Source organism: Aythya ferina (genome assembly GCF_964211825.1).
Source record: "Aythya ferina genome assembly, chromosome: 2".
In the NCBI taxonomy this organism is placed as follows: domain Eukaryota; kingdom Metazoa; phylum Chordata; class Aves; order Anseriformes; family Anatidae; genus Aythya; species Aythya ferina.
The window spans coordinates 96,735,780-96,762,049 of NC_140297.1; the positions used below are offsets into that span (position 1 = coordinate 96,735,780).

Below are 26,270 nucleotides of genomic sequence, written 5' to 3' on the forward strand. Positions count from 1 at the left end.
ATATAGCACTCCCATAGAATTGTTTCTTTTTAACCTTAATGTCCCCTGCTATCTCCAGCTGGGCTTTTATTTTTATTTTTATTTTTTTGCCAGAGTGCCCAGGCAATGCTTTTACTCCTTTGTTGCCTATCTGTATTTACACTTGCATGCTCCTTTTCTGTGTTTTCAGTTCATTAAGAGTCTTCTTCTCAGCCAAGTGGGCAGGCTGCCAAAAAGGTGAATGCAAGACAGGGAACAGTCAGAGCAATATGAAGGTGTACCTATGAAAAACATGGTGGGTGACTGACTTTTCTTAAGAAGATAGATTTAGGCCGATGAGGACAGAGACTGTAAAATTAAATGTAATGGTGTCTTTGCTTGCCCAGGAACAAGACATTGAGTATAAGGAGATCAAAGCAGGTGAAATGTCAGACTGTTCATCCTGCTTTTTTGTTATTTTTTTTGTTTCATGCTGTCATGTTACTGCAGCCACATTGCTTCCAAGATAGGAGTACGCAATTTACTGTGTATTGGAGGCAAGAGGGGAGAGGGCAGTAGGGAAGTAACAGAACCAAGACCTTTCTGAGGCAATGGAAATTTTCTGTCTGTCTGTGTAGGAAGAACCTGCTGAAGATTAGTGTCTAAGAGAAGCCGGAGAGGGTAATTGGCTGGATGTCAGAAAAGGTGTGGCAGGATGGCAGAGCAAGCTCTGTGGAATGAAGAAGGTTATTCATCAGAGAAGAGGAATTTGAAGATTAAAAGATCAGAAGGAAGAGTTTATTATTAAGTCTGGGTCAAATGGTTGAGATGGGCTACAACAAGCAAGAAGGGAGAGGTCCAGTCAAAAGTCAATGAAAATTAAAATGGCTTGAGTTCAAGGTAAAAGTTAAAGGAAGAGGTAGAGGCAAAGGTAAGAACAATTGGAATAGTTAAAAAAAAAAAAAATGAGTTTGAGATGTGGGCTTGGAGAGAAAGAGAAAAGGTTTTGCCGGACTTGAGGAGAAAACATAAGGCCACCAGGTGAGATCAGCAGCCCAACATATAGCATTGGAGAGCATGGCTGAGTTGTTGCGAGAGAAGAGGCTCCCAATGGTGGTGAGACAGAGTGCAGGAAGGGCATGGTCATGCGAGCATGGCAGAAGAGGATGCAGCAGTACAGAGGCTGCTGCCAGAAAGAACAGTTGAAAGGACCTTGAGAGAGAGAAAAAAGAGAAATGGATGGTCTTGGATCCAGCTGAGGGAATGGTTAAGTGAGGGAAACAGTAAATTAAGAGAAAAGAGCAACGTGATGAAGACACCAGAGAAAAAAACTCATGCATTAGGATGCAGGAGAGGGGAAATCTGTTCATCAAAATCTAATTTATTTCTTCTTCTTCTGTCTTTCTTAAAACAACAAAATGCAGTAAAAACAACCCTTCCCCCCACTAGCATGTCTTTAATTAAATGCTGTTCTCAGTCACTGTGGTTTCTAATTAGAAATATATACAATATATATGTATTTTTTCTGTACTCCTCCATTTAATAAAATATTATGAAAAATGACAGATTAAAACCTTAATCCTGAATATATGCACATGCTTAATTCTGAAGTCATATACTTATGTTATTAACTGTGTTGTTAGCTGGAGTGCTCAGCTGCTTTAATATATTAAAAAAAAAAAAGAAAAAAGATGCCTTCAAAAAAGGATTTAGTGCTCTTTCAGATTTAAAAGATTTGGATACTATATTGGATACTATTTGGATCAATAATACTTAAAAACAAACAAACAAACAAAAAAAACCCACAAACTCAAAGAGATGTGATTTCTGATTTGTGATCATATCTTTCTACAACAGTAATGTCCACATGTTTATCATTCAAGAGATTTTCAAATGTGCAATATAAAGTTATTTACTTAATGTTTATTAATACCTTTGAAAATCTCCTAATTTATTTCAGAAAAAAAAAAAAAAAGTATCTTCAAATCCAAAATTAAATCAAGATACACACTATGCTGGATGTAATTTTCAGTGACTGGATCAGGTCTATAAGGTAAAAATAGCTAGGTGGTTTTCTGTTTTGGAATCAGAAATGTGGAGCATGAACACTAGTTTTTATCTTCATCATTCATAGCTAATCCATTCAAGACATTTAATTAATAATTTTTAATTGAGATTTTTCATTGGAACATTCAGTTGTGTTTTGTCTAGTTGAAAACAATGAAACAATGTCAGGGTTTTCTCAGCATGTTCTGATTTTATTACAAGACTACCATATTAAAATGAATGAGAGTGATACTAAAGAAGTTTATAAACTCATTTAGAGACGATTTTGCAATCACCTAGCATTATGTTTTTATCCCATAGCCTGTACGGCAAAATGCACAAATGATGTTGTAATTTTGTATTTGTGATTTAGAAAAATAAGTCATATTCCTCTCTTCTTCTGCATAGTTATTATCCATAATAAATGTTATATTATTACACTGTCAAAGCTTAATGTAGACATGCTGATCTTATTGACTTTTATCTTGCCAACTGCAAGAGATTCTGTGATGAACTGATGTATCCTGATTTAAGTTTTCAAGTCATTATATTTATCTATATACGTGTTTTTTGTTTGTTTGTCTGTTTGGCATATTAAAACATACAGAATATAAATATGCAAGTTGTTTTTGAAACGCATGATTCAGAAAGGATTATGATTTTTAACTGTTACAGGATTTTCCAGAAATCTAACGTTTCTTACCATTCAGATCTTAATGTAAGTGGCTCATAATTAAATGCCATTGGTATCATTTTGATTTGGCAACTTAACAATAACAATACGTTTTGTTGTGTAGTACAGGCATAAGGCAGTCCAAGTTTTGGGAAAAAAAAATGTTTGGAGAAAAACTGGCTGTAATAAATGTTTCTGTATTCTAAGACCTTTTTGTAAAAGCTAATATTTACAGCTGTATTTGAAAACCATACATTAAATACAGGGACAGGTATGGCTTCTCCCTCAGCCCCAAGGGAAATGCAGTGCACTGGTGTGCTGTCCCAGACGTAGCACAGACTGGTGATGGATTAATCAGAAAGCCTTCTAGCTGAATATTCCTCCCTTGAATGTACCTACCTGCCTAAATGCAAGGCCTGCTGGCTCTGGGGAACCTTTGCTGACCTATTCAGGAAGCAGATAGGAAGACAATGTTGTAATGAGTGTCTGTTTTTCTTGTCGTAGCACTAGGTCATCTGGGTCATACTTTGCTTCTGTAATTCTTGCTCAGTGCTATGAGGAAGACAAAGCAAATGATCTGTTGCTGTGCTTATCTTGTACGTGCAGTGATTTTATGTTAAGGTGTTGCATAGGACGACATGATTTCAGTGGTTTGACATTTGGGTGGTGTTTGGGTTTGAATGGCTGGATGGATATAGGAATCAATGAGGGCTAGAAGTTGATTTGTTTGGCAAAAACCTACTCAGTGATTCCTACATGATAAAATAGCTGGATTGTCCCCTGTATGACACTTTACGAAAATTCCTGGTGATAGCTTTCTGGTGGAATATGTCATGCTATTGCTTCACATTATTATATGCTGTATTTACCAATGCAAAATGAGGTTAGTTAACTAGATATGACAGGAGAGATTTAGGAGCACAGTTTTTGTGCAGAACATGCTCTCATACAAGAGCAGTGAGCAAGGAATGAATCTCTGTAAGAGCAGTTTTTCAAAATGCTTCCAGTAATAACTGCACTTGCAAAAAGTTAAAAATATTATGAAAATACATGAAACCAACGGGTTTGTGTGGATATTAGCTGCTGGGATTAAGGACAGAGCTGTCTGGAGTCTTTTGAAAGTGGAAGCACGTCTTCACTTGCCCCTCTGCTACACTCCGTTCAATGTCAATATGGGATTTTATGCGTTTGTCTTGCTGCACTGAAATGCTATGACTGCTGCAAGTATCTGAATCTAGATACTGATCAAAAGTGAATGAATACAATGGATTAGTTCTGGACACACTGTGTGTGTGTATCCAGAAAATATGTATACAATTTCTGTAAAGTTGCATGGAACCTGGCCTTGTGCCTATGAAAGCATTCTCCATGCAATGAGCTCCTGCAGCAGTAGTACCAGAGTGTCACTAGCGCTGCTCGTGCACTAATGCTAGCAGTTACTCCTGTAGAAATAGCATGCTAGCAGCATTGCTCCTTCAGAAACAGCACATATTCTTGAGCAAGAATATGTGTGTCAAAATTTATGAGAAATGGTTTTGCAACCCTTGGGAATCATCTCAGTGCTGAATTCAGTTCAGCACTGAATTGGTACTCCTGTACAGGAGAAACATGCCAGGATCTGACTTTTCATAGTGGGCACAGCTGAGACTTCAGAGACTTCCTCTGCAGTCCATTGCTTTCTTCACCTTGTGGATCTGTGCTCTTTATTTTTATTTTTATTTTTGGCTTTCTTGCTTTTTCCTACCTTTTCCCTTCCCCAATATTCTTCTTATACACAGCATTCTCCTTAGCCTGGTGATGTTTCCTTAATTTATAACTGGCTTACGGACTGAAAAGATAAAGAGGGCCCTTTCACCTAATTCTGTTCTGCTAATATGTTGTCGTAACAAGCCCACAGCCGTGGTGTTTGAGTACCTACCTACAGCGCATTAAGCAGAATGATAGCATTTGTCATGTACAATCCTTTGCTATTCTCTCTCCGTCCCCTGGGGAAAATTGTATGCTGATTATATTGCTATATTTAATGAGTTTATTAGTGAAGCAGAAGTTGAGGAGTAGGAAAATGCAGACACAGGTAAAAATATGGGAGGACCAGGTTTCTCCATCTCGTAGGCACTGTAAAGCTGTCTGGGGCAGCGCACAGCTCGCCTCAGCAGGCAGGGGAGCTGTGCTGCGGGCTGGCTCCAGGTCTAAGGACTGTCACAAATGCCGTCATTTCACACGCAAGGAACAGCGTGTTTCCTAGCCTTCGTGTGCTCAGTCTTGCTCTGTGTTGGCCAGGTGCCTTGTCATCTTCTTCCTTTGTTGAAACTCACATCTTCCAAGAACTCGTCATGCTTTGTGTTCAATGCTGTTATTCTTTTTTTTTTTTTTTTTTGCTTGTCTTGTACAGAGGTTGAATTTCTTGTGACAGAGAAAAAGCTGTTTAATGTTCACGTACTACATCAAAAACATTTTTTTGTGCTCTATGTTTAACTAAAGTGGTCCCAGCAATCAGGAGAACATAGGAATTTCAAGGAAGTTTTTATTTCCCAGTGATAGGAACAATAAGACACACTCATTGTGTCCTTCTCCAAGTATCATCCTCAGTCCAGGATGAGTGAAAGGGCAAAGGTTTCACTGAATCCACCAGCAGTATCCGGTGTTACCTTCAGTTGTTCTGGATGCGACTTGTACCCTTTTTGCTCAAGCTGCTGTGTGAGGTTACTTGAACCATTCTTAATGACATCCCCTTATCCTTCTCTGAAGTATATGAAGTGCCCACAGGTACTTAGAGCACTCAGCACATGCTGATTGTGGCTGTGGGGATTTTCAGAGCTGTTTTGCCAGCCCTGCCATACCAAGCTGTTCCCTCCTTGGGCTTGCTTGGTGCCTTAGCAAATACACGTTATCTATCTCCCTCCTTCTGCTCCAGACCTCGGTGAGGTGCAGACAAATTTGCCTCTCTGTGTAGATCCACATTGGAAACCATGATTTGAGTAGCTTTGTCTTAGAGATGCAGACATTTTGTTCTGGAGGTACTCGGGTTCCCTGCCTGCCCAGTTGCTCTTCAGTACACATATAAATAACAGGCTCTATCTGCAAGTAACATCAGGTGAATGGATTTCTTAGCGTTTTAAGACCAGTTTCAATAACAATTTTAGGAATGAGTTTGGCAGGTTTTCCTACTATTTCTAACTGAAACAAACGAGCACTTGATCCTAATCTCAAAGCACTCTGCCAGTTCTTTAAAAGTACAAAATCAGAATTTCCATTGGTCTAAATCTTAATATTCCCAGGCACAGAATAGTACCTCTAATCCTTAAAGGTGCAAGTGGGCAGATGCATATGCCCTGAAGGCTGCTCTCTAACAGGGCTTCAGATGCTCCTGTGCTCTACCCAAAGCAATCAGCCTGTCCACTGACCTCTCTTTCCCACTGCCCAGAAACACAAATCACAGATCTTCCATTTGAAATATCTTTTTTGTGGGGTGATTGGAGTACCGGGGTATAGAATTCCAAACTGGGTCTAGATTCAAGTATGATAGCATACTTCAAAATAAAAACATTTACTACTTTAATATTTCATGTTTGTGATGACAGATTTATATGTTATTTTCTACATTTTTTTACTAAGTTTTAAAACTGCTTTCTCATTTTACATGTTTATATAGTACGGAGGAAACAAGTAAGACCTAGCATTTATGAATTTAATATTGTTGTAGCAAATATTCACAGAGAACTTGTGTAAAAAATGTTGTTTGCTTAACAACATTTAAGAATGCAAATGATTTCTTTAGGAAAAAATGGTATTAAAAAAATAAGTCAAAATATTTACAAAATCAATTTTCAAATATGACTAGTAAAGCAACTATTTTCTCTAACTCTTCCTTCTAATCTTGTTATAATTTCCTGACATAATAAACAACCAGTCTACTAGCATCTTTGGGGGAAAATGTATTTTTGCAGAAATTACATTGTACAGCTGTCCAGCAAGCTTATATTTATTGGATAATTAACATACACTTCCAGTTTCTATAAATCATTATATCTGATATATAAGTACTAGATTAATTCTGTTGTCAACAGAATATTCGGAAGGATGCTCATTGAATGATATACTGCACTTTGCATTAAATGGATGATTAAAAAATGAAAGTATTGCAAAAAGCATATGAAGCTTTTTTATAGCGCACTTGGTTTTCAAATGACCTTGTAAAACTAATTGTTTCTGGGAAGAGTGTTTTCCTGCCTTTGAAAACGTACATAATATTCTATTGTTATTTTATCTTTTTAAAGACAAGTTCAAAGGAAATCAAAAGTATTTTGCATATTTTTTTCACCTTAGTCTTTCGCAGAGGATAATATTTTAAAGCTGATGTTTTGCAGGTAGCCTTTAAAATACTGTCTTTGCAGAAGTACAGGGAAATAGAAACAGCATTATTTCAGAGTAGTAACATTCTTCAGCAAATAATATCATATCAGTAGTAACATTTTCCAGCAAATAATATCATTTGAATTTTTGAATATTGAACAGCTAATATAATTCAGAGTCAGGCTGGATAACAAACAGAAGTTGTAGTAAAACTCATTTGAAACACGTGTGTGTGTAATTACCTTTTTTTTAAGCCTGGAGGAATTATATATTTTAATTCATCAAAAAATATAAAATGGAGAAAAAATCATCTGAGAAATAATTTTAGGATCGGGGGGGCTACTATGAGGATTCATTAAAAAAAAAAAAAAAAGCATAAAACATTCAGTACTGTCATACTCTTATATCATGGGCATGTTGTCTGATCACTGCATGCACATGGCCCAGAAGTTCATTCTGTAAGTCCCATAAAAAGTCCCTAATTTCCAGCTGAGTTACAACATATTTTTTAGAGACACTTCTGTCTTGATTTTCAAAGACTTCAAAAGGCAGGGAATCTGTCAGGTCCTCAGGTACATTGTCACGGTGGTTAACCCTCCTTGCTATCAAATCTGCTCCATATTGCCGCTTTGAAATTATTCAAGCTCCTGCTCATAGCAGCCAAGCCTCATTTTCCTTTTGTTTCCTAGATTAGTGTGCTCCCTACCATCAGCAGCCATCTTTCTGCATGGGTGTTTTTAGATGATGTGATCAACTCAGCTCCTCAGCTTCAGTCAGGGAGAGGAAGTTAGTGCTTGATGCCAGAAATTGTTATATTGTGTTTCCAAATCACTGAGATCTAATTGGTCCTAAACATCTACAGGTGTTTCCTAAGTGTTGCTCTCACCTGGCTTTTACAGACCATCACACAGCTCTGGAGGATGTGGTGGAAGACCCTGAGCATCTATTTTTGTGTATGTGCAAAAACTTTGCTCTAACACGAGCATCTGAGTTTCAAGAGATGCATGTGGGAGCTTTGTCCTCAAAATCCCTAAGACAGAGTGGCATTTCTCTGCTTTTGTCCCAGGCAGGGGGTGATAACATCTAGTTGCCTTTCTGAGGAAAGTCTTCTTAAGGTCACCATTTGTTGTTCAGGCTTTGGAGCCTCAGCAGCAGCTTCTGGTGAGCAAAGCCCAATGTTGGGGTGTGCTGAGGTGGTCCAGGAGCCCTGAAGGACACAGGCAGCACGCAGCAGTGAGGCAGGAACCACAGCTGGATGAGCATGGGGACAGTGGGGACGAGGCTGGAGGCAGGGTGTTGAGGTTCCCTTCCGCATGGGTAAACCTCCACCAGACAGTGATGACGCACGTGGTCTGGGGAGCTGCGCAGCCGTGCGTGCTCCTGGAAAATGTTATCGATGCTGTCAGAGTCTGCGTTAAACAGGGATTTGAGATTGTCTCTCTCTGATAACCAAGGGCAGTTTCCCAGAGTACAGTTGTCTGTCACAAAGGAAAGCTACCCTTTGTGGGAAAAAAAGCAACTCCTCACAAAAACAATTGCTGGTGAGGTACAAATATCGGTTTTGTTTGCATGTTATTAATATAAAGATAAAAAATATAAATTGCAGACAGTAGTGAATATATACTGAGCAGAATACAAGTACGTGTGCTTTTAAAAGGCAGTTTTGCAAAACTGATAATGCTAGTTAAGCTCTGAGTAAAAGCTGTTTTCAGCTATCATTCTTATTTTTGAAAAGTTTAAAGTTTAAATAAATCTTGAAGTTTAAATATAAAGTAAAGGTATATTATAATAAATGCTTATGCATACTTATCCATCCATAGTTCGGTGATGCAGGGAGGAGAGAGGCAAAAGTTAACAGATAAAGTTTCCAACATGTACTTTAAGAGGTCCATTTGTAGTATTTATTTATATGTACATGTGTGTGGAGTAATAGAATTGAGGAATATTTATGTTGCAAGCCACTTCCAGAGGTCACCTCATCCATCCAATATATATGTATATATGTATGCACATATATATGTTATGAAATGAAAAACGAGGATGTAGATATAAATACTCTAGGAAGAGTAGTGTGTCGATAAGGGAAGCAGAAGAACACATATGAGAAGAAATGAACACCTAGCAGAGGTAAGAACAACACAGAATGTTTTCAAGGCACAAGAGTATGAAAAAGACCCTCTAATAAAGGTATTGTTTCATTATCACATGGAAATGGTAGAAAATCACCAATAGTCATAAAGAAAAGTTCTCAACTCAGGGAAGCATTCAATATATATTTTCTTCTGAATTTAAATAAGCCAAATGATAAATGCATATCAGGAAACAACGAGAAGAACAAATTCATTTCCCTTTCAACGGTAAATAGGGAGAATTTTAAACTGTACGTGGTAGTAATTTTAAAATAAATAATTGAGGAGTTGTGCCAGTCATCATTGCTGAACTCTATTTAGTCAGTCTGAAAGTGGGGAATCTTCAAGGCTCCTTTCACCAATATTTAAAAGCATTGTACAGGGTTCTTCCCTAGCAAATACTTCTTGGTGAAGATGGGATTACTGTCTGAGCAGCGCACAAGCTGAGGCAGTTAACATTGGACAATGCCGTGGCCTGTGCTATGCAGGAGAACAGCTTGAAAGATCATGTTTAGAAGATCTAAACGCCTTTTGATCTAGGAATCAATGTGTAGTTAAACAGCTATCCTGCATTCATTTCAGCAAGTTTTTTACTTTTCAGATTTAGGACTTATTGCTCATCCCATAGTAGACTCAGAATCATTAAGGCTGGACTTCTAACAAGGCCTGCCTTTTGGGGGATGTGGGAAGAAACTGTCAAATCCTGTTAGCTACAGATTTCAGACTCGTTTTGGTGACCTCTAAATCCTTTTCTGAGACAGTTTTACCATGACAAAGCTCCCTGTCCTATAGACATGAACAACTTTTTTTTTCTTTGTCTTTTTTTTGCCATTGCCACAACTCAGCATTGTGGTATTAAAAACAATTCAGGAGTTGAACAAGCCTGAGCTATCAGGCAAAATAGATCACGCTGTAGGTCAGGCGGTCTCTGTCATCATTCATCCTTTCATGTGTTATATGACCTGTGAACTTTATTCAGATAAAGACTATATTTTCTCTCAGACCACTGATAAAAGTATTGAATGGTGTCAGGCCAAGAACAGATATCCGAGCATCTCATTAAAAATGCCCTTACAGAAGGCATGATTCCCAATTTACAATTATTTTGATTTATAAGTCAATAAGTGTCATGGATTTCTGTGCATGATTTTTTATTAATAATTCTAATTGAAGTGCTTTGCAAAAGTCTATTTTGCAAACATAGTTCCCCTTTGCAAAGAAATAGTAATCTCACCAGAGAACAGTATCAAGTTTGCTGTCTTAAAACTGATTCATGTTAAAAAGACAGCCAACCAACCAAATAAACAAACAAAACCCCACACAAATGTATTTCAAAAAGTGTCAGTGTACTCGTTTCATTCCATATCTGCTGTTGTGTGATTTTACTCAGGATCACCAGCAGCTTAACCTGAACTGTTAGGAGTGCATGATGCAGTATTATTTGTGTAAGAAGTTGCATCTATTATGCAGTCTCTCCTGATTAGCTTGTCCTGCCCTTAATTTTCATTCTGCCGGAGAAGAAAAAAAAACAACAAGATTACTCTCCAGAGCTGTCTTGGCTTCAGCAAATTGAGCCAATCCTCCCCTCTGAGGGAGGACCTGAGCAGAGGCCGCTGTGTGAATTTTCCCAGAATTAAAATATTTTTCATGAAAAAACAGCAAGAACACTTGCTCAGCCAGCTGGAAAGCAAATGGGCCTAGCTTTGCACATCATTTGGATATGAGCCTGCACCTCTGTTGAAGAAGCTAGTATGTGATACACAATACTCAAGGGGGTCGGGGGGGAACAAAGCCTTGCCATAAAGTCATCTCCAGCAGACAGAAATCAATATTTCCTGCAGAATTCTTCTGGCACTATCAGGAAAGTGACAATCCAGATATCATCAGTTTAAATGAGAAGAAAGGGGTGATTGCAGAACATGGAAGAACTGAACACATTAAGACACAGCTCGAAGTAACATAGCCAACCAGACAGATCTAGAAAAAGAGGTGCTGTGTGGAAGTCCATGTCCCAGCGTGTTGCTCAGGCCTCCCCAGGCAGCAAATAGAGAGCCAAAAGCATCCAGCCTTTCACTGCAAGTGCAATGACTTGATTTCCAAGCATGGTAATATATCTCGTACATTTTATGAGAACATTTTTGACTGATTCCAGCAAATGTCAACAACCTACATGACCTGGAGGCTTAGTAGCTAGTTAAGATATGGACATCACATATTAATTCTCATGTTTGCATTTTAGTAAGCTTGTATTGCTGGCTAGTAAGCAACGTTATCAAGATGTAAAAAAAAAAAAAAACAAAAAAAAAAAAACAGCCCTCAGCAAAGGCTGGAAAATGAAGTATATGGTCCTACAAACACAGAATAAATATCAAAGACACCCTCACAAAGTCCATTTGCTGTAAGCACAGTACCAGCAATTTCTTCTCTGATGCACTGTTAGCCCTCCTGTTCTGAGTTGCTTTTTCTGTCGATTAAAAAGGAAACATTGGCCCAGAGATGCTGACAAGGTTTGAGATAATGAGGTTTTGAAAGGCTCAGGTCTTAAAATTATGTGATCAGAAGAGATGGTCAATAATTGCTAAGAAAGCTTTGGGAACGTAGGAATCCAAACACAAATGCAGGGGACTTTAACTCCAAACATCTCATTATTTTAACTGTAATATGGAGAGCTTGCCTTAACATTTTTATAAGCTTGAGATTGGCAATAATGGGTAATGCTACAACTTTTCTTTGCCTTCATCTTTCTTAATGAAACCTCTATTTTCCTCACCAGTCTAACAGTAACAGGAATTGTGTACTCTTATTTCTGGAAACTGGAGAATGTTGGCAATTGGTGAACTGGGGAAGTGACTTTTCTAATGAAGTCCTGGCCGGTTAGATATAAGTGGTATTAAATATCTTCAGGGCTGGAATATCACATGGATCATTACACTCGGGTGGGTAGAAGAATTAATTCTACTGGTTGGGAGATTTTTTTTGTTGCTGTTGAAAATAACTACAAAGAGAGTAAGTCAGTTTAATTAAGATTTTTTATTATTGGATAACACTTTTTTTGGGGGGGAGGGGGATAGAAACTTACCTGCTTAAATCATTTATCTGATGTGAGAAGAGTCTGACAAAGGTATTTGTGCTCATATGTTACAAATGTAGAGAGCTGGTGTATTGTCCCTTTAAGCTAAGAATGGCTTTTGCTTCTGCAGCTTTCTTCCTTTAGCTTTGATGGTAAATAAATGAACTCCTTAGGGTCTTTTTAGAGCAATCTGAAACTTGTGATGCTAGAAAGTGTCTCGGAAAGGAATAAGACTGTGAAATGAGTACTCTCCATTATACAACTGTCTTCCTCTAAGTGGTAATTATGATTCTCCTAAAAAAAAAAAAAAAAAAAAAAAAAAAAAAAAAAAAAAAAGTACAAAAGCCAGCTGAAATGATGAACCAGACAAGCTCATCCCTCTCTTGCAAATAACAAAATGTGATTATTAGGCTCTTCCCCACTCTTCCCAGCGTTCTGTATCAATTTACTTTAGCATAACATACAGTACAGAGAAATGAGACTTAAAGTAATATTTAGATATTATACAAGAATAAACCTGTCAGGAAATTAAGTTAATTATAAATGCCTCCCCTGTATACAAGTTATAATTTAATTTTCTTTTGCATAATTAGAATAACAATAAAAAGAAAGAAATAAAAAATGTTAGAAATGAGTTAACGTTTTAATTTCCGCCTTAAAAATTGAACAGTATTGTTCTACAGGTTTTGTTCTCTTCTTTCTTGTAACTATTCGCCTTGACTTTTCCAAAAAAAAAAAAAAAAAAGAAAAAAGTTAGAAGACAGAAGGTTCTTTTCCTTAGAGCTGACATCTACATTTATGGAACTTCTAGCAAAGATGTTTTAAACTCTCAATTTAGTAAGCAGACTATTCTGGGGAATTCTGATGGCAGGAAAAACTATGCGATAGCTGCCTGGGCATCTGAGAAGATGAGAAGAGCAATCTGCGTGTTCAAATGGAGGAGAACCCACCAGACTTTGCTTTCTTCTCAACAAAGCCACTGACTCGCAGTGGGACACTCTCTGATTTGACAAAAATTAGAATACTCTATCAAGATTTCCAATCAATACTTTGTAGCCAGCACTGCTGCTGCAATTACTAATGCAGAAAATTCATAAATGCGTATTCCAGGTCATCGTTAGCTGTTTTGCAGCATGGCTGAAAATCCTAGTCTGTGCAGGCCATCTGCTATTCATTTTACTTATCTATAAATAGGTTTAATAGTGTGACTGACATCCTGAGACTGAAATGTATACTTTTAAGGGAATGAAATTTTAACATAAGAAGCACAGTTCTTCCCATGTATGGATTTGATAAGAAATGGTTAGCAATTGCAGTGGTTGGTTTCTACAGATGCTGCTGCTCTTCCGCTGTAGGCAAGCCAACAGCAGACAGTAGAAGAAAAAGTATATTTGGTTAGTCTCCTAAAGAAAACATAGGGGTTGCTAACATCTGTCAGGTTGTGTAACTGTAAAAGATGGGTTTAATTTTGTTTTGGGGAATTTGCCGTATATCAATTTTTCATTTTGTGTGAACTTATGTATTAGAAGGAGGTTGAATTGTTCTTGATTTTTTCTCCTTCCCACCTACCACCATCACCTCATGCTAACACCTTGTGTGGGATTCACCTCCCTTAAATTTTATCTGGGTATGCTTTTATCTCTACATTTCTGAGCCTGGCCTCATCTTATGCCTGCCCCTGGGGACCTGCTCAGTTCACCTGTCCTCAGTCCCGTAAGGTGGAGCACCCCACTCTCTGGATTTCCATCTTTCCCCATGGACTCCCCTGGGAGACCAGACAAATGGCTTAGACCATGCAGACCTTTAAAAGCCAAAACACTGAAGTTAGGAAAGATGAGTCCAGCTCATGGAAATGTACGAGAGGGTGAAACAACCATAAAGTCACTGATCAACATCTTTTCTTTTGTTGGAGGAATGTGCATCAGAGAGGTTATTTTATTTTCACTTTGTCATTACTTGAGGGATTAAATGTCTGCATATTGCTTGAGAGAGTAATGGGAGTGGCTCAAAAATGGGACAACTATGAGAAAAAGGCCAGAAAGGATCGCTAGATAGATTCAGCATTCAGTTATCCAATTAACGTTTGGTAAGCAAGAAGAGAAAAGAGCATTTATAAAAACATGCTGTGAATTTGTAATCCGAAGTTCTTGCTTTTTACCAGTCAGTTTTTAAAGACAAGGCTTTGAAGGTTAAACCTCAAACTTAAAGCAGTTCTAAAGTTCAAAAACCGTGTGAAGAAAACATCAGACTTGAATGTGTTTTCTGTGTCTTTCTGAAGCTTCTTCCAACAGATGCTTTTCTGTCCTCATAGATAGCTTAAGTAATCAAATTACATGTGTTTGAAATTTCTCATACATGCCAGCTGAGCTTCATAGCACCCTCCTGATCACCCACCTGCCCCGACCATCAGCCAGAGCACTCCTCTGCCAGGAGGAAGGGGAAAATACTAGGGGCAGAGCCTGTCCTCTGACCAAAACAAATCTCTGAGCCTCACAGATCTTCTTAGGAGGATCACCTCGTACCCAAATCACTCATTTTCCTCATAAACAAGGTGACTAGGAGATTGTATGCAGAATCCAAATCTTACCATGGTGACAAGAGGTTTTATCAATCCGTCTCCTCTGTAGGAAAAGGTGGTAGGTGTGTAGATACTAAATTTCAGGACAAGCAATATGTTTTTTTATTGAATGCAATGGAAACCTAAAAAAAGCATGAAGAGGAAAGCCATGGGAATCTAGTAAAAGCATAAAGAGCACAACAATTAACACTGAAAATATGAAAATATATTAACAATGAAAATTAAAAAAAAATGAATTACTCCTGTTCACACTCTTCATTTAAGGACATTCAAAATGCTATCATGTTTTTAAGGTGGGCTGTATCTATATTTTCAGCTGTAAACTTAGTTATTTTTTTATTATTATTAAATGCAGTTCCATATTAAATAATTGAAAAAAAAATTAGAAAAGTAAAATGTAAACATCTATTTTAGCCAAGCAGAATAATAATAATAAATAATAATAATTAAGAAAAAAATCAGATAAAACCTCAACCTGTCACAGGTTTTAATCCCTGTGCTGTTATAGATCCTGCCCTTTGACATGGGGCCATGAAATGCTGCACAAATGACACATTTACACCCCCCCCCTCCTCCTGCCTTGGGCTGGGCGGATGTTTCCCTCTGACCCTCCAGCAGCCGCATTCCCTGTTTCTGACCACTGCCTTCTTTCTTTCCAGACCGCTTGTCCTCTTCCTACCCGCCTGTCCCCACCTGGCCTTTCTGTGACCTCCCATCTGTCAAAATCTCTGACACCCAACTCCCAGCCCCATCCATCCGGTCACTGCTCTTGGCTCCATCAATTCACTTCTTGCCTCATTTCTGTCCGGTCTGTCTTTAAGCCCCGGCTATGATTTTTCTGCCCCAGCACGGTTTGTTCAAAGCATCCAAATCAGGCTTGTGCCTCCCCAGAAGACATCTCAGGACCACCCAGAGAGCTGTTGCTGAAAGTACTGTCTTGCTTTTTCTGCCTTCTTCCATCACAGCTTGCCTTCTGCATGCTTGAGTCTGCAGCCTCTGCCTCCTGTCCATCAATTCAGCTTCTTTCAGGATCCAGTTACTGGATTTTTAAAAGGGAAAATGAATGTTATCTATTGTTGTTTCTCCCCACACACCTCATCTCTTCCTTTCTCATTTCTCTTCCTATAGAACTCCTTTTCCCAGCCACAGCACTGAGACCTGGTAACTATTTAGGAGCACTTCCTTCTATTTCTTGTCTCTCTTTGTTTGTTGCTCTTTTATGTATTAATTGCTCCCCATCCATTCTCATTCCTTTATTCACTTTTTCCCTTTATCCTGTTGTGTTATGTTTGTACAGAACAGACACTGCTTTCTACTGTCCTCCAAAAAAATTTTCCTTCCCCACAAATAGTTCTGTTCCAAATCCCTTTGGTCTTTGATACGCTGAAGACTGGCCCTGTCATCAGTTACTTCAGTGTGATTGCTTGGACTCACTCAAATACATCCTGGACTCAACAAATACATGTCTTTGCTTAAATTTTTGTTTGTTTGTTTGTTTTGTTTTGTTGTTTGTTTGCTTTGTTTGTTTGATTTTTGCATCTTTGCATGGCCTTCTGGCCCATCTCAAACTTTTGTCTTCTCCTGGTTCTCTGTATCTTTTGGTCAATTTTCCATCTATCCCTCTGCCTCCAGCTAGTTGCATGTTTGATTTACTCAGAACTAGACTCTCAGTCACACAGGATGCTTCATCTTCACTGAGTTTCTTCTCTTTCTGTTAAAATATCCTTACTCTTCTCTCAATTTTCTTTATCATGTGGTGTCTTCTCTCTGCTGTTCCCCAGCAATTCCTGCTAGAGCTCTTTCTTGAAATTACAGCAGTAGACAATACATGGATATAGGGCATGTCAGTGAACAGTAAAGGTTTTTGACTAATTTTGTTCTACTGTTCTCTGGAAACCTTAGTGAGCAGTCTGTCTTGTGTCAGATATATAGGTCTGTTCCTGCTCAGTTTGGGTGTGGGCTTGTCTTTGTTATTAGTTTCTTAAGCACAAAACAACCACTCAAAACCTAATTTCAGGAAACACAATGGAGTTTACTTTCACTCTTCTGCTAGTGTTATATCTGCAATTCCACATTGTTACCAGCAACTCTATAGCCTACACATTTAGGGCCTGTTTAAACCCTGATAATTACTCCTGAAAAAAGATTTACCCTAGATGGCCTTTTCTTCCTACTCAAACAGAGAAAATAAGTTATATGTGTGTTGCCTCCTGTTTTGCTTATTGCAGTCTCTGCTGACATCTCCACCTCCCACGTCAAGCCCTGTGAAAGGCAGCCCTCAGAATCCCCATCCTTGCACGTCATTATGACCTTGTTATCTACTCCTCTCAATCCTTGTGCTGACACCTTTGACTGCCTCTGGTTTAAATTTCTTGTTCTTTTGTCTTCAGGCCTCCCATAACTCTTCCCCTAGCTAAATGAGTTCCTTTTTATTTAATCCTACTCCCATCTCTTTCTGCTCAGACACTGCTGCTGCTCACTCTTCTTTCTCCTTCTCACCCAGTAGTCTCCCCTTAATCTAGGCTGCAAGGGCCATGATTTTTGTTGTCATTGATTATATCCATTCAAAAGAAGCTTTGCTTCTTTTTGGACAGACAAAGGAAGAAAGGCTTCTTTCATTTCTGTGCTTCCCCCCATGCCATAACTAGAGGCACCTCACAGGCTTGCCCTGGTCACCTTGTCCATTGCTCATCTGCATCAGCTCTGCAGCTCTTCATGGTCAAGGTGCACTTGGACCTTTGGGAAGGGGAGTCTCTTTTCATCTGTACTTTGAGATCTCTAATAGGCACTCAGGCAATGTGAAAGAAGCTTTAATAATTAATCATGGCAATTCAGGCATACAGATGTCAGGGGTTTATTCTGGCTTCAAATATTTGTTATTCTCTAGGATGGATCTGATTTCCCCACTGTCTGCACTGAGTTCTGGCCCAGGACACCACTGTCACATTTGAATGGTATTTCCTAAGTTTGGACCTTTTATTTTAGTGGTGAAAGGCTTCCTGTATCTTTGAAATATCCTTTGAAATATCCTAATCACATTGTATGTTTTACAGTTCTTTTTACATTAAGAAATCAGAGTTCAGTTATAAAAGATAATTATAGTGAGTTAAAATAAATCAATATTTTCATATTCTTCTGTTTTATTACGTTTTTTTGTTCACATTATCTTTCCCTATGTGGACAGAATTCAGTATCTTAACAGCTTCAAGTAATTCCTACTATTTTTGATCTTCTTTGAATGAATGAGTTAAAATCAGAGAGAAAGCTTCAGATCTTGAAGCTTCCCTATTATTCCTCTTCACGAGGAGTCTGTAGTCACCTGCAATTTAAATGTTTGCTTTTAGCTTCTTGGATTTTTTTTTTTTTTTTCTGTCTGAGAGGCATCATGTAGAGCTGTGTTGTGCTATATTTTTTGCTTTGTGTCTGCAAATCCAACCAGGGCTGGCTTTTGTCTTGGCAGAATTCCTGCAAGGTCACTGGTGGGTGCCCATTCTTTGGCACGCCTGAGCAGAGGGTGGGCTGCAGCACAGGCAGTGTGTCTAGCTGGATGGAGAAATCCACTATACATTTTAGCCTGCCATAGCATCTGGCTACCAAGTGGCAAGCACAAAACCAGCTCAAATCTTCAGTTTCAGCTGTGGCATCATGCTGGTAATCAAGGGGAGAATGTTGTCTGAGCTCATTGTGGCAGCAGAATCTCCAACACTTAATGTTTTACATTTTTAATATTACATTATCCTGTCTGTACTTTATCAAATGCAAATTTACTCCATTTTAGTTTTGATCTGTATTAGAAGAGTGATTTAAAGGACTTGAATGATATGTTCCACAGGACTCCATTGAAAACTAATTGTATTTTATAATGGTAATGGGATTTGTCGAGACAAGATGACATTCAGCATTGCCAATTGATAAACCTCTTTTTTTTTTTTCATGATTTTTAAATATATGTATTTATTAGTGGTTTTATGCTTAGCCAAATGGTTTAAACAAAAGCAGTAGTATTACTGCATGAATGCTGTCCAGTTTTGTACAGCTAAAAAGCACCATTCATTCAAAAAGAGTTCCTTAATGAAATTATTCTAAGTTCCTGTTATAAGTGAGGTTTTTCACTTATGTTTTTTACACACTTTTTTTCATTTATTGGAAGTAATGTTTATAAGAATCTACTATTTTCCAACTGCCTGTACTTCTTAGGAAAACATTTTTCTATCAGTGACTTGGGATTTTCAAAATAGCCATAGTGCTCAGCCACTTCACAGCAATCTTTTGTATCATCTTCCTCCTTATTTATTAACAGTCATAATTTCTCGCTGGTGTGTCTTCCCCCTTCACAGCCACAGTATATTTATAAGAGCCCTTTTGTTCTCAGTAATCACTTTAGCTAGCATTAAATCACTCTTCTTTTCTGCTGCCCTTATCTTTTCTCAGCTAGGCTTAACTGACTAGTTTCTTTCATTTTTTACCTCTTTCTCTGCTTCTTTTCACACGTGGATCTGTGAGCAGTTCCTACACAAGCTATATTAGCTACCTCTATCCCTCTTTTCTGAAATGTTGTTTTCTGCTGCCTAACTCAGGTTTGCATTTGGACTTCTCCAGCCTTCTTCCCTACACCTGGGTTTGAGCACTCCTTTCTCACACTGATTTATAATAGCACTTAGTTTAAAAATGGATCTGCATTTCCATAGATCTTTGTAAAAATTAATTACTGAATAGTAAAGCATTCTCTGAACACATTCCCTTTCTTGAATTCAAATGCTGCACATTCTACTACGAAGAGGTGAAGTAGCTCATGAATGAAAACCCTCAGTGCTTTCTTTCATCAGGCAGATGTGTCCTTAATCCTCAGAGAAGAACAACTTCTAACCTGAGTTCTGGGCAAGCAGCTGTACAAAAATTTAGAGAAACTCAGCCTCCTTTAGGAGGGGGTATCCCTGCAAAGCTCAGTTCAAACTTGCTTCTGAAGCCAGAAATAATTACAAATAGCAAAATGATATGGAGATAAATGTTCAAATAATTTACCTGCTTCTGTAGTTTTTGATTGAGCTTTGAATGAAATGTCTTGCACATTGATTATTTGCTTTTTAATGATCTTATCACAAACATCTTTTAGAGAAGAAAAAATGCTTCTGAATGAGGATATGAATGGGCACAAATAGATCCTCTTCAGTCTGAATACCTGCCATTCAGACAGGATGAATTGCTTCTTGGAATTGTGCAGTTCCCTCGATCGGTTTCTATAGTCAGGAGCAGCTAAGAGTGCCAATAAAATGACAGACTTTCTGGGAGCAAGTCAGCATTACTCTGTATGTTATTAACTTCTCAATCCCCTCTGCCCTTTGGGGACACCCAGCAGCTGAAAGGCCTGCATTTCCTTCTATGCTAATTTTGTTTTGGACCTTCTGAATAGAAGGTCTTAAAATATAACAAAAAATGCTGACACCATTGAAGAAGCGATGGTAAAATCACTTGTTCTCACTGCAGCCTAGAGACATTTGGGTTTGCTACTTTTCTTCCTCACTGCAGATCTTATATTTCTGACAAAGCTGTTCACAAGCAGGCCACCATTCAGAAGAATGCTGTCATCTCCCAGGAGAGGAAGGGCAGCTGAGGCAGCCCAGTAAAGACAGTGAGGTTGCATGCAACCTTTGCACAAAGAGAGAGGCTCTCATCTGAGAACATGCCTCTGAAAGTCGGCATTTGAGTTCAGAAATGTGCTCCTGATCCAAAAAGAGAGCCTCCTATTTGTCCCCGCTTGCTGTGCTTTAATTTACAGTATGGGGTGGTCTTGGCAAACATGATCTGGGTTCATTTCAGAGACAACTTGACTGAAATATGCAGTTCAGGGTTGTAGCTACCATGCATCAAATGCTAATGGGCATTCTGTAGGTGGACCCAACCTAGAGCTAGTCTGAGACAGTGCTGCCATATGGGAACATGTGGAAGGCAACAAATCACTAAAACCAAGAATTATGTTTTGCAGACCCTCCTATTGTGTCACTCTGGAAGACTGAAATTTAAGTCAGCCTTACCTAATAAAACCAAAATTGGTCCTTCTCATGATTTCTAGATTGTTGAACCTGTAGAACTATTTTGCTTCCAGCATGCTTCATCGTTTGTCTTTGTTGTGTCTCATCTTTTTTGTTTTGGAACAACATGTTTAATATGAAGAAAGCTGCAGAGAGGTCTGACAGCCCAGACTTTGAAATAGTGTTGTATGTAGATATGACAGCTTCTATAAATGCTACCAGCACAATCTCTTAAGGTGCAGGTTTGGTATCTTGTCACATTTTGGTGTAGGAAAGCAGGTATTTTCTTTGTAATTTATATACCAGAATGGGTAGTTGAGCTTCTAGAAGGCCAGATAAGGCATTTTCTACAGCAAACACTCTTGAACACTTGGGTTGACTGTCACATCTTCTGTGAGAGATAACAGGTTCATTCTTTAGCATGAGGTATTTCCACCATTACTGGGAACACTTGTTTTTCAATGGCTCTCACTGTCAGTAAGAGAGCTCTAATGTATTTCAGAACCTCTTAGGTTGTTCTCCACATTCAGCAGATGAAACTTGCCAACATAAAGAGGATTATGAGAAGTACCTTGTGCCAAGGTGCTGTTTTGGTAGGGGCTGCAACAAGATCATGACCTACTGCTTAGCAACACGTTTAGGTATCTTGATATTACAAGCAGATGCCTGCTATTTAAACATACAGGGTGCCATTTCAGAATGCCTACTTGTACTTAGACTGTATCTTTCTGTCCCATACAGATCTCCTAGATACCCAACATGGGCATCAAGGTGACTTTGTTACAGGAGAAAAGGAAAAAGTGACTTTTTTTTTCATAGGATTTTCTAGATGTTGTTTATCCTTGAACTGCCCAAACTTAAGACACTACATAGCATGGTTTTGTTTTAGCTCTCTCCAGTCATTCATTGTGAACAGGTCATGCATAACTTGGTAGCAGCATGATATTCCCTGTACGTAACGTTAGCACCAAGATTTTAGATGAAATTAAGTTTGTCCCATCTGACTGCCAAATAAGCTAGGGTGTTTCTTTGCTGAAATACCAGATGGTGCTTCGTCAAAGGAAACAGAGCAGTAACTTCACCCGCTTGTGGAGACCCGTTGCCTTTGCTTCTCTGTCTCATACTTCTGCAGAGCAGAGAGGTCAGAGCTCAGTCTGGGAATAAAAAGGTTTTTAGGCTGGGACTGTCACAGAGGAAAAAAAAGTAAAAGACATTGGCAGATGGAGCATGTATCTAAGCAAGTTCTTGGCACACCCCAGTTTAGTTAGCTGTTGCAAGACAGTATCCTTGTACACTTTGCTGGGCCATTTATGGGACGTGTGTTTGTGACTGCAGAGTGTGCCTGTTCACAAATGCCAGGATATGGCTCCACTGGTTCAAGCAGGTGCAAAATTTTTGCAAAATTCCCAGATACTGTATAAAGAGAGAAATAGAGAAATAGGCTTCTCAATCCCAGTTATTTTGATAGTGTTTTTCAAATTTGTCTTTCTCACACCCCAATAATTAAGATCCCTATATTTCTGTAGTTCCACAGCCACAAAATCAGTCATATTTCAGGGAACAGAATTCTTCTTGTAATGCTAAACTCACATTTAGCATTAGAAGTAACATTTCAAATATCATCCTACTGCCTTGAGGTGCTTTTTTCTTTCTGTGTTTCTCTCCATGTATATCTGTGAAAGCCAGTTCTGTCCTTTACAAAGTCATTTTATTGTGCCTTCCAGTTAATCAGCTACTGGGAATAAGCAGGTTAGCTAATATTCAGTTTTCCTTACAAGCAGGAGACGGAACAAGCCAGCTAATAAGGGCATGATATCAGAGCATAAATAGGCAAATGAAAAAGTAATAAGAGAAAAAAAAAAAAACCAACAACTAGCCTTTATGAAAAAATCTCATGCAGATGTGATAGAGAAAAAAAAGGAAAAGGAAGAGGAAATAAACTGAAATAGACCTTTAGAGAAAGGAATTATGCAGATATGTATCTTGATTTGGATTTTCACAAGTGTTATTAATTTTTTAATTAAATTGGATCCTTTAAAATATGCAAGATTTACAGTTCTCTTATTAACAGCATGATAAAATGACAGTAATTCTTTTCCCACTTTATATTCTCAATAGAGCTTAGCAATACTGTATTTTCTCAATTTAAAAGCTTTCTTATGTCATATCTCAAAGATCAACTGCAGTCAGTTAAAAAAAAAAATCAAGGAAAACTTAAAATAAGGATGAAGTGACATTTATTTACTTAAATTTTCTTGAGTGTGTTCCTTGTGAATGCCATTTCTCATGGTAATGCTAACATTTCTGAAAGAAAACATTTTATTGCTATAGTGATACTGGTAATATCATTTGACAGCATATCAAGATAACTAAAGACCACTGGTAATTTCACCAGGTGTATAAAATGTGTTGTTGGACTGTGACAAGAAAGAAAACAAAGCAAAACCAATTGAGATATCCCAAAGTTAAAGGCAACTTATGAAAAAACTTGTTTTAACAGAAAGCAAAGGGGAAACGTTGTAAAGTGTGTTTACATTATTATGGGTACCCATAATATAAATGGTGAGGAGTTTTTCCTGAAATGGCTTCAGCAGGCTTACCTCAGATCAGAAGATAACTGCAGCTGGAATTTACCTTTTAAACACATCAGTATTTTGCACTGAGGTCTGTGAATGCATTTATCTGTATGAGCTAAGCCTAGAACACACTGAGGGCTGAATCTTAAATATTGGTACAGAGTGGTGGGACTCTGAGTTAAAAGAAGCAACAACTGCCCTTAATCCAGGCAAAGGAATCTGAAAGCTTTGGAAAAAATATTATTTAAAAGAAAAGTAATTATAGAAAAGAGAAAAAAAAAAAAAAGTAATCATTTAAAAGAGAAAAGTAATTATATGACTTTTATTGCTATTCCTGTCTGTAAGCAGGTATTCTTTGAAGGTGGCCCAAGCAGACTACAGCTTGTGAGCTGCTGTTCCCATCTCTGAACAGCAGCTGAGCAAGACCCTAATGGCTCAGTTCTTGAAGTCTTTCACAACTCTTCACCTGGGGTTTCTCCATTTGCTGAAGAAGTTGTGCAGGATGAAGGAGAGCCACACAGCAACTCCCAGCCTCTTCTGTGGAGCCCAAGGGACTTGGGCATCACAGCCAAGCAGGGATGGTGTTTGCCATTTTTCATTATTCTCACCTGGGACTGTGAGAGGCTGCAACATGTTAGACTCATGTCTTGATCAGGAGAACCACTTACTGAGCAAGCCTGGAAACACCAGGGTGTTCAGAGCAGGTCTGGGACATGTTGGCCACCACGATAAGGCTACATGGTGCACAAAAACCTGTAGATGTAAAGGTCAAACATGGATGTCAGCTGCTTTTGTTGTTGTTGTTGTTCCTCAGGTATGAATTGGCCTTAGTAGTGTCAAGTGCACCATAAAATACCTTACCTGATACAGTATAGCATCACCTGTTGTTTGCTTCCCTCCTCATCCTATTTCCCACAGCCTGGTGGCGCCTGGAGGGGTGTGAGTGTTGGCTGGGGAGGTGGATCCATTGTGCAGGGAGGAGACAGGATGGCTTGGGTGGTTCCTCACTTTAACATCAACCCACAGTCACAATGCAAATGGACTCTATTGACAGAGACGACCAGCTGGCAGAGTATGTGTCTGTGCCTCTGATATTTTAAATTTAGGATGCCTTATCCTAAGCCATCCTTATCCATGGACTTGATGACGAGTTTTTCAGAGCCTGTAAATGTTTAATAAAATCTGTTTACCAGGGAACATCTGATAGTTATCATAGAAAATGTCAGATAATTTATATTCTGTTTTTCCATTCTGAAGAAAAAAAAAAAGTACATAACCTCGTTATATTAAGAAATATTTCAATGGCTTGTACACAAATGGGCAAAATGCTATGTCAGATGCACAGCCCTGAGAAATGGGAACATGAGCTGAATAAAATTCTAGTTGCATTTGTGAATGCCTAATAATTGGCATGATAATAGAAGATTACAGATACGGGTATTGTTTGTATTCTAACCCTATTTTCAGTCATTTTCATGCTGCAGAGACTATTCCAAAAATGATACCCTTTACATTTTTGTATTAAGATTAGCTTTATAAAGAAATTGAGATTCGTGAATGACACTCCAAATTAACACTAAGGAAATGGTCTGGAGGAGCTGGATAAAATGGATACTGGAAAACCTATTGCATTTTCAATCAGATTATAATAATCTACCCAAGATAAGAAAGAAGCATCATTTTCACTTTTCTGTAATTATTAGAGGATAAATTCTGTGTTGTAAAATACAAAGATTTGTTTTCCACTCTCATGATTATTGAAGAAATGTGTAAATATTTTTCAAATAAAATGGTAAGCTTTAAGAATGCTTTTCTTTTCTGATTAAGAGATGATATATAATAGTATAATACTTGAATTGTAGAATTTTATATAAAACAGTATTAATGCCTGTGAGTTTTTTGTTGTCATTGTTGTTGTTTTAACAGATAAGTATAAGTATTCCTGACGAATTTCACTGGGGTTTCATAGATGTGTAGTTGTTTCAGTTTAACCCTTCCTTTCGTGTTTGCAGAGGAAAAAAAAAACTAAAACCAAGCCAAAATATTAGTGCTTTGTATATTTGTGAAAGAAAATAAATTGTTGCTGGCAGGCAGTTCTTTCAGATGAGCCAGTTAAATGTGATTGGAAATGAAAAGCTACAATTTAAAAGCACTTTTTGAATTATACTTTTTGTAAAAGGAAAGAGCCCGTGCTTTTGACAAGACAGTTTGTATGGAGACAGATTTTCCATGGCTTCAGGTATTGTGCTGCAGAAGCAACAAAGAGGCAGTTGGTGTCCCCTTTGTCAGTTCAGCAGCTTCCAGTATCTCTGTGTGTGGCAAAACACTGTCAGCGGTACTCACTAATATTTCATAAGCTGAGAAATATAGACTGAGGTTCAGCTGAAAGGAATTTCTCCTTTTCAAAATCATTGACAGTGCACACAATCTATATGTGTACAAGGGAGTGATTTATTATTTGCAAAAAGCTACATTTTTAACTCCTTTATTTGAGAGTTTGATTGTGTTACCCAGACTTCTGTGTTTCTGAGAAACTGTTATCTGTGTTATAATTTTTTTTTCTGCCTTATGCATATAGAAATGTGGAATTGTGCACTGTTCCCACATCACCTCTTTGTACTTCATCATCCTGGAGAGTCCAGAGAAGGAAGGATTTCCCTGTAGTCTGTGGTCCCGTAGGTCTTCCAGGAGCCTTTTGGGTTGCCACTTTGTCATTCCACTGTTATTACTGAAATATTACACTTAGAAACCTGTTTTATTTTTTAATGGTAGATTCAGTTCTGACAGCTTTGGTGGTTACTGGTCTGATCCTGTTTACTTTAGTGAAAAAGGCAAAATGCCCATTGGCTGGAGAAGAG

The 26,270-nt window shown here is 38.2% G+C and overlaps 1 protein-coding gene across 1 annotated transcript in view; it reads left to right on the plus strand.

Moving 5' to 3' along the window:
- Nucleotides 1-26,270, plus strand: part of TMEFF1 (transmembrane protein with EGF like and two follistatin like domains 1) — a 124,383-nt gene that overhangs the window by 17,663 nt on the left and 80,450 nt on the right. The window lies entirely within an intron of this gene.